Genomic DNA, 14,250 nt, shown 5'->3' on the forward strand with positions numbered 1-14,250 from the left:
AATACAAACTATGACCATTGGGTGATCGGCGATCGGCCGTGGGAAATTCACGGTCGACCGCGAGCAACACAAAGCCAAAATCTGGGCTCTGGAAAATATTCGGTCGACCGTGACGGTCGACCGCGAGAGCATCCAGTCGACCATCACGATCGACCGTCACGGTTGACCACGAGCCTCTAAAAAACTTCCTGAGTCTCTAGACTCAGAGGCGGTCGACCACAAACTGACATATGAAGTTTCAGATTTGAAAATTGTTTTCTGATTTTAAAACCCTGTTTAAAAATATCAAACAAATTCCAAAAATTATAACACTTTGGAAAATGATTGTAGACATGATAATAAACATGCTACAAAAACTGGTTTTTAGAAAGGACCTCCCAAATGAGAAATATTATTATTTTATAAAATAGTCCAAAACATGAAAATGTGAACACATGAGTTTTGATATTTTAGCTTAACCATGTTTTGAAACATTACAAAATAATTTTATAGACTCAAAGAAAGATGTAAACTATTATTATGAAGTCTATAAACAATGAATATAGTATTTTATCAAAATACACATATAATGCACTAAAACATGATTTTAGTGAACTATATAAAATTGATATTGATGAAATCATATATATGCATATAAGTATGAAACAAAAAATGTATTTTCAATTGTATTCAATTGTTTCATATTAAAACTTGAAAAACCAAAACAATAAATATAAAGGATGTTATTTCATATTTATAGATACTTGGAAACCAAAACATGTATGTATATATATGACTATATATATACATAGAAAAACCAAAACATGTATGTGTGTGTATGATTGAGCTTAAAATACCAACACACATAATATAACACCTAAACTAAATGTTACCCAAGCAATCTTGATCTTCAATAAGCTTGACTTGGTACACTTGCGGATGAAGCTTGGATTTGGATCTTGAACTTGAATTACGTAGGCTTAATACCATAATTCTGCCAACCTTCATTGGATATATGATCGTGGATGCGCAATTCCATCCATCCTACAACATGTTGTTTGTCTACAATAATAGATAAGCACAAACACTAGACAAATAATATTAGTAGTAAATTGTATGTTAAACATCATCAAAACAAAGAGGCCAACAAAGACAACGAGGGAAGTTTTGATTGAAGCTTTAACGGATACAAAGAGATTTATTACACAAGTTCTTGTAGTCCCAGAAGTTACTGAAGGGCCTTCCTACGCACAATGCTTACAAGCTGTAAAAGGTTTACCATGCATATCATTCACGCAAGAAGATATGTAAATCAAGCACAAGCATGATAGGCTACTATACTACACAGGGTATATCGGATCTTCCGAGATCAGCCGTGTCTGGGTTGATCCAGGTTCTGCACTCAGCATCATGCTATACCGGGTCATGCAAGTCCTAGGGATTCCCCGACACTGGCTGAGCTCTACCCAGACTACGATCTTCGGCTTCAATGCTAACAACACCCGACCCTTAGGCAAGATCAAAGTCAGGTGCTAAATCGGAGATCTCAAGTTCGAAGTATCTTGTTACATCATAGATGCGGACACATCCTACAATCTATTGTTAGGACAGCTCTGGATTCATGTGAATCACATCATCCCATATACTCTTCATCAGATAATGAAATATGCCGATGATAAGGGAGAAGTCCAAACCATGATCGCAGAGAAGCAACCTTTCAGAGGTGTGGAGAATTTCTATTCCAACTTAGTCTTCTATCTGGACTGCCAAGACTCGGAGCAGCCGAAGGAAGCCGACTATAGTGGTAGCGAAGTGGATGTCGAGCCCGAGCCCGAGGAAGAGTGTCCGTAGGAGTTAGATCTGAATGTAATGAGCCAGAATGAGCTTGTCACGCCCTGCTTCCTAAAATACCAAGGAATCAGAACGTGAACAAGCCCGCGATGTATTAGACTGAGGAGAAATAAGTACTAGACCTTCTACTCAATCTAATACGTTATGCATCAAACAATATAAAGTAAAGGTACATGTCCCCAATGTAGGCATTAAAAAATGCCTATAGGTCCCGAATATAGTTCAAGACGATGTGGCAACGAATCATCGACACAACGAAGTGGTGAAACATTGAGAATAAGACAATGAGCCCGCGCGCTCATCGGTCAGCTCCAAGTGGACAACACGCTCACCGACCATCTCCAAGTTAACGAAACGTATAAAGCGAATCATGGAAGTGTACGAGTCAACGAAGTTACGAAACGCGCGTAAAGGCAAAACAAGTGCAAAACAAGCGAACTAAAGGAGCTACAAACAGCCAAAACATCAAAAAGACGAATGAAATAGGCCCGGAGGCTCGCTTGAGTGTGAGCTACCAAATGGTGGCTCGCCAAATGGTGGCTCGCACACTTCTGAGCCACTATGGGCACTGCTGACTCCAAAAACTCTCCAAAACACGGATTTTAATGTTTTGTTAGAATTCTTTCATCCCAGGATCTCCCTAACTATTCTGAAGCTATCCTTAAGTGCGCCTGGATGGTTATCAATTACAGATGACATCAAAACACTTGATCTTATCAGAAAACACGGTGATAAAATTCTATAAATAGAAGCCCAGAATCTTCATTTGAGAGGATCTGAAATCAGAGGGCGAGGTGCTGTCAATTTGAACAGTAAACCACAGATTTCAGAGGAGAGTCGGTAGATCTTGGCGAACTTCATCATAAAGAGGAAGCCTTCGAAATATCTAAGAATTTTTTTTCTCTTTTTCCCTTCGGATCAAACTTGGTTTTTATCTCAAGAAGAGCCAAAATCTCGCTTGGTCGTGATTATCGCTTCTGCAATTGTTTCTTTCGTGAAACAAGAGCATCAATTAACTCTTGTCAACCGGATCAGATCCGTGACAGTCCACGGACTAACGCGTCCCTGACACAGGCGAAAGATCCCACACATCAATTAACTGTTGTGTATTATTTGATAAAGTTATAATTTTTAACCTTTTCATTGTGTAAGAAGATCTTATAAAAAGATCAACTTTTCTTTTAATTTGAACGTAATCGATAAACAGTGTAACATGTTTAATAACAATAAAAACAGCAACTTTTAACATAAACACCCGATCATAGTAGCGAGAATATAATAAACAAATCAGAACAAAATAATACATATCACAACTGAAATATCATCCCAGACATAATATTCGGACTAAACATGCCCAGATACAATAAATCTAACTAAAATACTGGAGGAACATAAAAATACATTAATCAAGCGGAAATGGAAGGTGCTACAAAGATAAACAAGGACCATCGAACAACTAAAGGAAATAACTAAACTTCGGCTTCTTCTTCTACTCTGTCTGCAAAGCACTCCTACTGAGGATACTCTAGCTCTTGCTGATCCTATCCGTCTTCTAAATCTGACGTACATCCCGAGAGAAAAGGAGTATGTTAGCGTGCATGGTACATGGCAAGATCCCACAAGGAAGAATAGAAACGGTCGAATGACCAATGCAATAACCGATGCAACAACAGTAATGACAATAGAAACATACAACTGAAAATCTAACAATCTAGATGCAAATCCACTACTAGAGTATAATAATCAAAAGAATCCATAATCATTCGAGTAACAAGGACATACAACTAGATAGAATTAATACTTAAAAATCTACAACACGAGACGTAGTACGTCGAGTGAATTAATCTGGACAAGGAAACCCTCATGTATATACCATATGTCTCAAATTGTATATAATTAAATATTAATCCTGATCTATGTATAAAAAGAAATATAACTAGTCAACATCTCACAAGAATCCATAATCACCTAAGTAACGAGGTCATGTAACTAACCATCCTATAACAGGTTATTGGTCCATATCTCACATAGAGTCAATGTTCGAATTACCAGATAACTGACTGTTCACGATCCTCTATGTGCATCCAATACCGCGATACGATTCGGTAAGAGGACTACACAGAATCCGATTTTAGCCTGATCCGAACTCAAGCTAAACTCGGGTGACGAAACAATTTTACTGGCTATGTGCAAAACAATTCACTGGCCTAACAGACTAACCCCAGTGCGAAACGATTCACTCGTGCGAGCCTGGAAGATAATCAACAACCACATCTGATCATGCGAACTAAGACTTTCTCACTCCAACATCTCTTGTGTTTCTAGGTCTATAACAAATCACTGGTTCACCCCTTAAGTTGGTCAACACACCCACACATGTCACTAAGTCTTGTTCATGACACACAAGGTCACTAAGTCATGACTACTAATGGTTCTAAAACACAACATGGAACAATAATTGCAGCTAATTCTATGCAAATAAAACATGGTATGTCACGTAATTAAAATAATAATCATGGAATCGACGGATGTTTTACACATAAAATATCACTGTCAAAAACCATCCATAACACGTTCATAAGCTAAATAAATTCAAAATAAATAATTCTTTTGCAAAATAAATTCCTTTCAAATTGTTTCTCACCATAAGTATTCTAAAAATAATCTTTTAAAATAATAAATTTATAAATCCAAAAATAATCTTTTTACAAGATAAATTCTTATTAATTTAAAATAGTCTATTTCCCAAAATAAATTCTTTTAAAAATATTTATCATTCTAAAATAATTTCCTTCCACCAAATAAATTCTTAAAAAATATTATAATTATTCTAAAATAATCCCGTTATCAAATTAAATTCTTTAATTTATTATAATTATTCTAAAAATACTAATTATCATATAATTACAATTTATTTATTATTATTCATTAAACCCACACGGATAATTATTAACAGATCCAAAATTCTAATGAATAATAGTTAAAAATGTAAATACGTACGACAAATATAAGAATTGCTATAAACTAATCTAGAATCGGAATCTTACGCACAATTAACAAATCTAAAAATTATACAGAAATAAATAATGGGAAGATGAATCTTGCGCCTAATAATTTTTATGATAATCTAAAAATTAAAATAAATAACAATCGAGATTGGGGATCTTGCCTACAAGGCCTAGAGCCCGTGAACGAGTCGGCGACATCACTGCGGTGTAGTGCGATAGATCTAAAGTTGGAGGAGGGGCTGCTGGTCGGCAGCGTGCGGAGCACGACGACGTGGATCTGGGTGTTAGGGCACGGTAGCGACGTTCGAGCGAGGGCGGGGAGGCGAATATAGATAATTACACAGATGCTTTCTAAATTATTTTATGACTGAAACCAATTTACATGCTAAGGCAAAAACATATACGAAGATGGAAGGGGGAAAAACCAATTAGTTTATAACTGAAATAGCTGCAGATTTTGATAAAATACAGGACCGCTTTCTTTGTCGGCTTCACCAGTTTTTTCTCTGCTCTCTAAATTATTACACAGATGCTTTCATTACCATCTCCTCATTTAGTTCGATTGTACTCCACCAGTGATGTTACCATTGACACGCTCACACTTCTTACGGTTTGTAAGTGATGTAGTTGTATCTCCTTGCTTTTTAATATGAATAAATTTTGATTAAAAATTAGAATTTTGGTTAGAGAAAATTGATAAGATTCTATAGTAATTTATAGTGATTTATGGAAGATGAATAGTTGTAACATTTTTCATTAATAATATGTAATGTCAAGACTTAGTGGGGAAATGTTATAATAGTAATTTATAGTGATTTATGGAAGATGAATAGTTATAACGTTTTTTATTATTAGTGTGTAATGTCAAGACTTAGTGGAGGAATGTTATTAGTGGGTGGTTAAATGAAAATTTGATGCTAATAAATAGGGAGGTTATGAAAAATTAAGTATGTATTTATCTTAATGTATGCATGTATGGATGTGCTAGAGATGTATGCATGTATGTGTTTCGGAGGGTATTTTTGGAAGAAATGTTTTAACATGGCAAAACACTTTTATAATAGTATAAGATAGATTATGGTTAGGGTTAGGGTTAGGGTTAAGACATAATTAAGTAATTAATTAGGGATAAAATTAGAATAATTTGGAAAATTTATTTATAATTAATACGTAACAATAAAAATAACACAACAAATTTTAATTCAAAAATTTTCACTGAATCAAGTTAATTTATAATTATCAAAATCATTTAAATAAATATAAAATTAGATTTTTAAATCGTAGAAAATTCTAGAAAATCAATAAAATACAAATACTCTTTTAAAAATAATAATTAAATATTTTAAAATACCAGAAAAATTATTTTAACTAGTATTAAAAATTCACGGTCATTACATTCTACCCCTCTTAAAATAAATTCCGTCCTCGAAATTAAAAAGAACACAAGGACAGATATGGAACGATATCCATAAGCAAAGGAGAATGTAAAACAATAAGGATACAAAATATAAGATGTAGATTTAGCATACAAATAACAAAGGTAGCCAAATACAATAATACAAAGCATACACTACACACAAATTTAACCATAACAAAATAAAACCAATACTAATCATTAAACTAATTTATCAAAAGGTTAATAAATATACACACTATTAATCATAGCGTATAAATAAAATATAATCTTAATACAGACAAATTACACAATACGCAAATCATACACAGCACAATAAAACATCGCATGATTAATTAAAGTATAATATGCAATCAAAATTAATGGAAGTACATATAATTAAAAGGGTATGTATGAATACAAATACACAGAATCAGAAAATATACTTGACCAATTATTTTCAGAAGATATCATTGAGGCAGGTAATGGGGATAAATAATAAGAATGAGGTAAGTAAAACATAAGGAGAGTGAACATATATTTGAAAGAGATTACACAGGCATAAAGAAGCATGTATATTGTAAATAAAATAGTTGATACATATCAAATTATAAAATAACCCAAACATCTAGGCATAGTCAAAATATAAGTATCAGTCAAACATAGCATAATAGCAAAGAAGTCAACAGAAAATATACAATTATAGAAAAATATAATATCAACATGATATTATTGAAATATTATCATAAGACAACACATCACAATGTTAAAATATAATCAATAACACTAAATTGGTAAAATATAACAAATATAGAGCATACAAAAATTTGATATAAATACATAATTCAAATAATTGTCAATCACTAGAACATATGATAAAGTATATCAACTCAACAATATAGATAATTAAAAGAATTAGAACATAAAAAAGATAAAAGGGAAAAAAATCTCAAAAAAAATATAAATCACTCATACGTAAGCAGATGATAAACATGATAAACACAAAACATAAGAACACAATGCAAATAATAGATGAATCATATATAAGAAAAAGCAAAAGAAACATTTGAAGAGTATATAAGAAAACAAAATAGCAAAGAATCAAACATACATATAGTTTAGACAACATTATATATAACATAGAAAGACATGAAAATAAAATAAAAACTAAATCACAATAGAAATATCATATAATCCGTTAGTAGAATAGACATTCAAGATATGCAAAAGTATAATTGCAAACAAAACACATGAATGCTATCAGCAAATTACATTCAACTAAATAGGACATATAAGGCACAAATTCTGAAAAAAAATTCAATTATGTTAAAAAGGTTCAGAGATAGTATTATAGCAACATATGTTTAAAACAGTCAAAAACATAAACGCACGTAAAGAAGCATAGATATAAAAAAAGCAAAGAGTAAAGATAGAACATGATGATAAATTCAATAAAAATAGTTATAGTTATAATCAATAATTTTTTAGAGCATATGATAGTAAATAATTATCATACAAAATACAACACTAAGTCAAATATTAAACATGTTTATATAATATAGCAGATAAAATCATCATATATAATAGTCGTTAAAAATAAAAACACATACTTAATAATAATCATATAAAAGTTTGAATACTCAAAGTACTAATCGTGCTAACAAGATAAACTATGATAAAAATAGTCATAAAATATTATATGATAAAATAGACATAAGAGCAACAAGAGATTCAAAATAAACATATTATATAAAACATAATAAGAACATAATTATATATGTATTCGACAAACAATATAATAAACTAGAAATATTAGTAATATTCATAAGGCAAAATAATAAATATAAACAAGATACATCAATAATAATCATTACTGTATAAAATCAAGTCAGATTAAACAATATATTGTATAGTAGTCAAAAATCACATAAATACGATCAATATAAAAATACATAAATAAAGATATATAATACATAAAACATGAACTATGCTAGATAAAATAGATTTATAAACAAATAAAAATACAAGAAGGGCATAAATTCGTATAATAAAAACACTAATATATTATAGATAAACATACCATAAATGATTGATGAACATATGAATATAAACACTGATAATACATGAAACAGAACACGATTAAACATATTTGATACTAGAAATGATGAATGACTATAAATCAATAAAAAGTATACATCATAAATATAATAATCTACGTGAATACACTATAATGAAAAGAGAATAGTAAGTATAAAAGAATAAAAAAGTAAAACACAACACAAGTAAATGAAAATAATGAATAGAGAATGAACAACAAACAATGACACAATAAAAGGACACAAAAAATTTAAAAACACCATAAAATAATTACTAAAAACAACATGTGTATACAATGTATATTGCCCATGTATTATTTTGTTATTTGTGGAAATATACATGTTGATAACGAAGCAAACGGACAACAAATATGCAAATGCACTATAAACAACCCATGAGTAAATACCATGTATACCCACAATGCTATTTAGAATTATATTTATATTAATTATAAAAAAATAATAATTAATGATACGAGATAATGTAACAAAAACTATATAGTTAGTTACTCAAATTTCAAACCTAACAATATGAATAATTGCTTGAATATAAAAATATAAATACTTTACACTTAGAAATAACGAAACCAATGTGAACATACTAAAACAATCTAACAAGACAAAACTGACTGATAAGAAAAATATATAGTAAAAAGTAAATAATAAGAATATGATACATATGTAGAATATTAAAATCATAAACTTATTAATGTATATCACTAAAAATATGAACAATACATAATAATCTAAAATATAAGTAAATAATAGATGGTATGACAAAAAAAGCGTACACATACCTAATTTAGATATGTAAAAATATATTAAAAACATAAGAAAATAATTAATCTAGATATCAGATATGCTAGGTGATGTATATGTGAAATCTAGAGTAATGCAAAACACTTAATGAACATGATTTGAACAATTAAAAATATATAAGTAATGATTTTATTAGACTATGTTATTCATACATTTTTAATGAAAAACATATAATATAAAACTGTATGTGATATATAAAATAATATAATAAATAATACAAAAATAATTACAATCAAACGATACATAATTCAAATCAAAGAAAACATAGTATAAAAATAATAGCACATAAAATAATAACCGATGCGAGGAAAGAAAAGTTATACAAATAGAGTGTAGTCGGGAAGTGACGAGACAAGAAATAGTGGGAAGTTATGGAGTTAAAAAGTGATAAGGTAGGGACTAAGACATAATTCATCGAGATGAAGAATAATGGCTAACTATAGTCTTACGGATAAAATATGACATGTATTTAAATTATCCATTATATTCTCACTAATAGGAACTTGGGATTGTGACCTGCATGGGCCATCATAAAAACCTATCACGCCCGCTTCCCAAAATACTGGGGAATCGAAACATGAACAAGCCCGCGACGTATTAGACTGAGGAGAAATAAGTACTAGACCATCTACTCAATCTAATACGCTAAGCATCAAATAATATAAAGCAAATGCATAGGTCTCCAATCACAGTAGCGAGAATATAATAAATAACTCAGAACAAAATAATACATATCACAACTGAAATATCATCCCGGACATAATATTCGGGCCAAACATGCCCTGATATAAAAAAATAAATCCAACTAAAATACTGGAGGAACATAAAAATACATTGGTCAAGCGAAAATGGAAGGTGCTACAAAGATAAACAAGGACCATCGAACAACTAATGAAAATAACTAAACTTTGGCTTCTTCTTCTGCTCTGTCTGCAGAGCACTCCTGCTAAAACGATTTGGTGAGAGGACTACACACAATCCGATTTTAGCCTGGTACGAACTCAAGCAAAACTCGGGTGACGAAACGATTCCACAGGCCACGTGCATTCACTGGCCTAACAGACTAACCCTAGTGCGAAATGATTAACTAGTGCGAGTCTGGATGATAATCAACAATCACATCTGATCATGCGAACTAAGACTTTCCCATCCTAACATTTCTTGTGTTTCTAGGTCTATAACAGATCAGTGGTTCACCCCTTAAGTTGGACAACACACCCACACATGTCACTAAGTCTTGTTCATGACGCATAAGGCCACTAAGTCATGAACTACTAATGGTTCTAAAACACAACATGGAATAATAAATGCAGCTAATTCTATACAAATAAAACATGGTATATGTAAAACCCCGAAAATTCATGTTAATATAATTAATATAAGATTAATTATGATTTGTGGATATTTATTTTGATAAATATAATTAAATAGGGGTATGAGTATGATACCATGTGTTTTGAGTATAAACAAGTTCATTCATGAGAAAGAGAAGAGTCGAAACATGCACATTGGCCAAATATGTGTAACTGGAAAATTATAGTCCGGTCGATTGCCGTGGTCGACCGCTGTGCACTCGACCGTCACGGTCGACCGTGAAACCAGCAGAAGTCAGATTCCTGTTTTGAGTTGGTTTTGGTTTTCTAAAGACCATATTCATTTTCCCTGGTTTATATATCAAACTTTCACGAATTTTCTTAGTTTTCTAAGAACCCTAACAACCACTAAACCCCCACAAACCCTAATTTGATTCTTAGAGAATATTGGAGGCTTTCAAGTAGATTTTTCGGGTGATTTTGGCTTTTGGATTGGAGATCTGCTTTGGCTTGGCAGCCTAAAATATTTTTCTACAAGTTTCAGGTGAGTTCATCTCTGCTAACCCCCCTCCTAGTTTTAAAAATGTTTTTTGAAGAATTTTTAACATGTTTCATAGAGCCAAATTGACTAGTTTATGAATAAAAGAAATTCTTTTGTATTATATGTATAAAGACTAGGTCTTTCCATGTTAAAAAGTTTAAGAACGAATTTACAGAAGTATGTAAGATGTAAAAATGATTTAAAACATGGTTTAATCTGAAGAAACAAGATTTGTTCTTCGTTTTGAGTTTTTATGCATGACTTAGGGTTTTGAATATAAATTTTATGCAAATAATCAAGCGATATATGTTGAGTTTGTTTCTAGAAGCTTTTATCTACTGTAGACATGCACTCATGCAAGTTTTATGTTATTTTAATTATGTTTGAATCACCTAAATACGGCGTGAACACGACACACACAACCAGATTGAGAATCTAGAATATCAGCCCACGGTCGACCGCGCCATAGTGGCGGGGGGGGGGGTAGGCTCTGGAACCCGTCGCGGTCGACTGTCGTTCTTGTGCGGTCGACCGCCATACAGTCTGTGGCACTATGCATGTTTTATTCGGCTGTTAAGTTTTCGAGCTAGTCTCTCGACCTTGTACTATTATGATAAAATGTTTATGATCTGTTTAACATCTAAAATGTCAGTAAACACCAGCTATGGACACGTACACCAAGGTATGTACATGTATGTTTAAAATATGATGTGTTTACATGATAAATAAGAAAAATACACTTATATTATGTTTCCGGAATAGGGAGATAGAACCTATTTCCGCAGGGCGATTGAGTAAGAGTATTACAAAAGTATCGTTATATTATATTTTCAGAATAGGGAGATAAAACCTATTTTAACAGGGCGATTGAGTAAGAGTATTACAAAAGTATCATCATATTATGTTTCCGAGATAGAAAGATAAAACCTATTTCCGCGGAGCGATTGAGTAAGAATATTACAAGAGTATCGCTAATGTATAAGAGATGCACATTTGTAAGTAATATAAATTATAAATTTGTTTTCATTTTTTTTGAATACCCGCGAGTAGGGTGCTTTCTCTGAGACCGTGACTTACACAACATGATTTTTGGTTGGCTTTTATTTGGACGAGTTCCTTTTATGTTAGATCCATCTACCTGAGTGTAGACCAGGATGAGATATTTGTTCTACATGTTTGAGGTTTAGAGTATTTTTCTTTTGGTTTATTGCTTTCATTCATAGGGTTTGGAGTTAGTATTTAGGGAGTCACAATTTGAGACATGGTATATACATGAGGGTTTCCTTATTTAGGTTATTTCACTCAACGTACTAACTCTCGTGTTGTGATTTCCTAAATATTAACTTCCAGTTAGAATTTTATGAATGATTTCATATGTATATGTACTAACTCTATTTTCTATATACTCCTACCTCTTCCCTTGGGGAGAGGTGGAGATGATCTCGCTATAGCGTTTTGACGCTCGTTATTTTTCCCCCTATCAGGCAGCGAGTCCAGCGTACAGAGAGTCGCAGGTTGATGAGATTTCTGCATAGATCTCACCTAACTATTTTTTATGTAGTAGTTAGTTAGAACTCCATAGTTAGTTGATTATGTTCAGACTCTAGACTTGTAATTCATTTTATAGAGGCAGAGAGCCATAGTGATACTTTATTTGACTCTTTATATTTGAGGTTTATTTCATACTTAGAGATACTTCTATTCTATTTTTGTTGGGCTCATTGATGTCTATTCTCTTATTTGCTTCTGTTGTTCTATTTCTTTTATTTTCCTGTTAGTATATTTACTTATTTATTGTTTCCATTAGAGAGATAATTACTGTGATGGTGAAACATGTTGTAGTATGGTGTTTGGTGCTTGGCAAGTTTAACAATCCGGGTTTCGCCTTGGACTACAGACTCGTGTGAAACCTGGGGCATCACAGTTGGTATCAAAGCTCTAGTTTCAATATCCTTAGGATCATCCCTGTGTCATATTGTGGAGTTAGGATAGAGTTTCCTAGGAATCGTGTATACAGTCCGCTAGGAATTCCTAGTGTGAGTGAGGACGTATTATATATATATGCGGAAAATTATAAATATTTTTTTATGATGAACTATTTGCTTTGAATAATAATGCATGTTATGAGTAATATGTGATACGATTCACTTAGTGGTATACGTTATATCTATTTCTTCGAGGAGCAATATGTTTCGGCTACAGCGAAAGCCGGAAAAGAGTTAGAGTTGGCTCGATTGGAGCAGGGGGACATGTCGGTGATAGATTTTGAGAGTAAGTTCATGTCACTACTTAGATTCACTGGCATGTGGCACACCGAGGAGAGACATGCTCAGCTGTTCATGATGGGACTTCGTCCAAGTTTGCGCCGATATCTAGTATCTCAAAGATTCCGTTCAGTGCGAGAGGTGGCAGATGCTGTCATAGCCCAGGAGATAGACACAACTATGTTTATTAAGGGTAAAGATGGAAATGCTAAGTCAGGATAGTCAGGAGATAAGGGTAAGGGTAAGAGACCTTTTACAGGCTCAGGAGGACCCCCAGCATCAGAATAAGTTTCCACAGCAACAGGGTCCCCATAAAAAGGGTAATCATCATGATCAGAGGGCACAACAGCAACGCCGGTTTCATGGAGCTTGTTTTAATTACAACAAACCAGGTCACAGACCAGCAGAGTGTCGCAACGCACCCGCAGCAGGCCAGCAGGGTAGGAATCCGCAACAGCAGCAGAACCACACTCACGGTTGTGGTCAGGGTTAGTAGTTGAGGATTGAGGCACCTCCAGTAGTCTCGAGGATTGAGGGATAGGTACAAGCGATTCAGGAGATCCAGCATGGACAAATAGTCCCATATGTTCCAGGTGATGCAGCACAGCCGACTGGTAGGGTGTATGCAGTTGTTCCTCGCGATCATGGTGTGAGCGGGACGGTGGTGGAAGGTACTTTCCTTGTGAATTCATTTCCAACATGTATTCCTTTTGACTCTAGCGCTTCGCATTCTTTTATCTCATACAATTTCTCAGTCAGTCTCCAGCTTGTGGCACAGCCATTAGGTTTTTCTTTATCTGTATCTACTCCTTTAGGGGAGACATCTTGTTTAGAGAGTGTTTATAGGAGATGTATCATCAGCTTGGACGATTCTGAGTTTGTGATAGACCTGATCGTATTGCGTATATCTGAGTTTGATGTTATCCTTGGTATGGATTGGCTATCTTCCTACGATGTGAGTATCGACTGTTTTACGAAGACAGTCA

The sequence above is a fragment of the Asparagus officinalis genome, chromosome 7 (genome assembly GCF_001876935.1).
Source record: "Asparagus officinalis chromosome 7, Aspof.V1, whole genome shotgun sequence".
NCBI classification, from domain to species: domain Eukaryota; kingdom Viridiplantae; phylum Streptophyta; class Magnoliopsida; order Asparagales; family Asparagaceae; genus Asparagus; species Asparagus officinalis.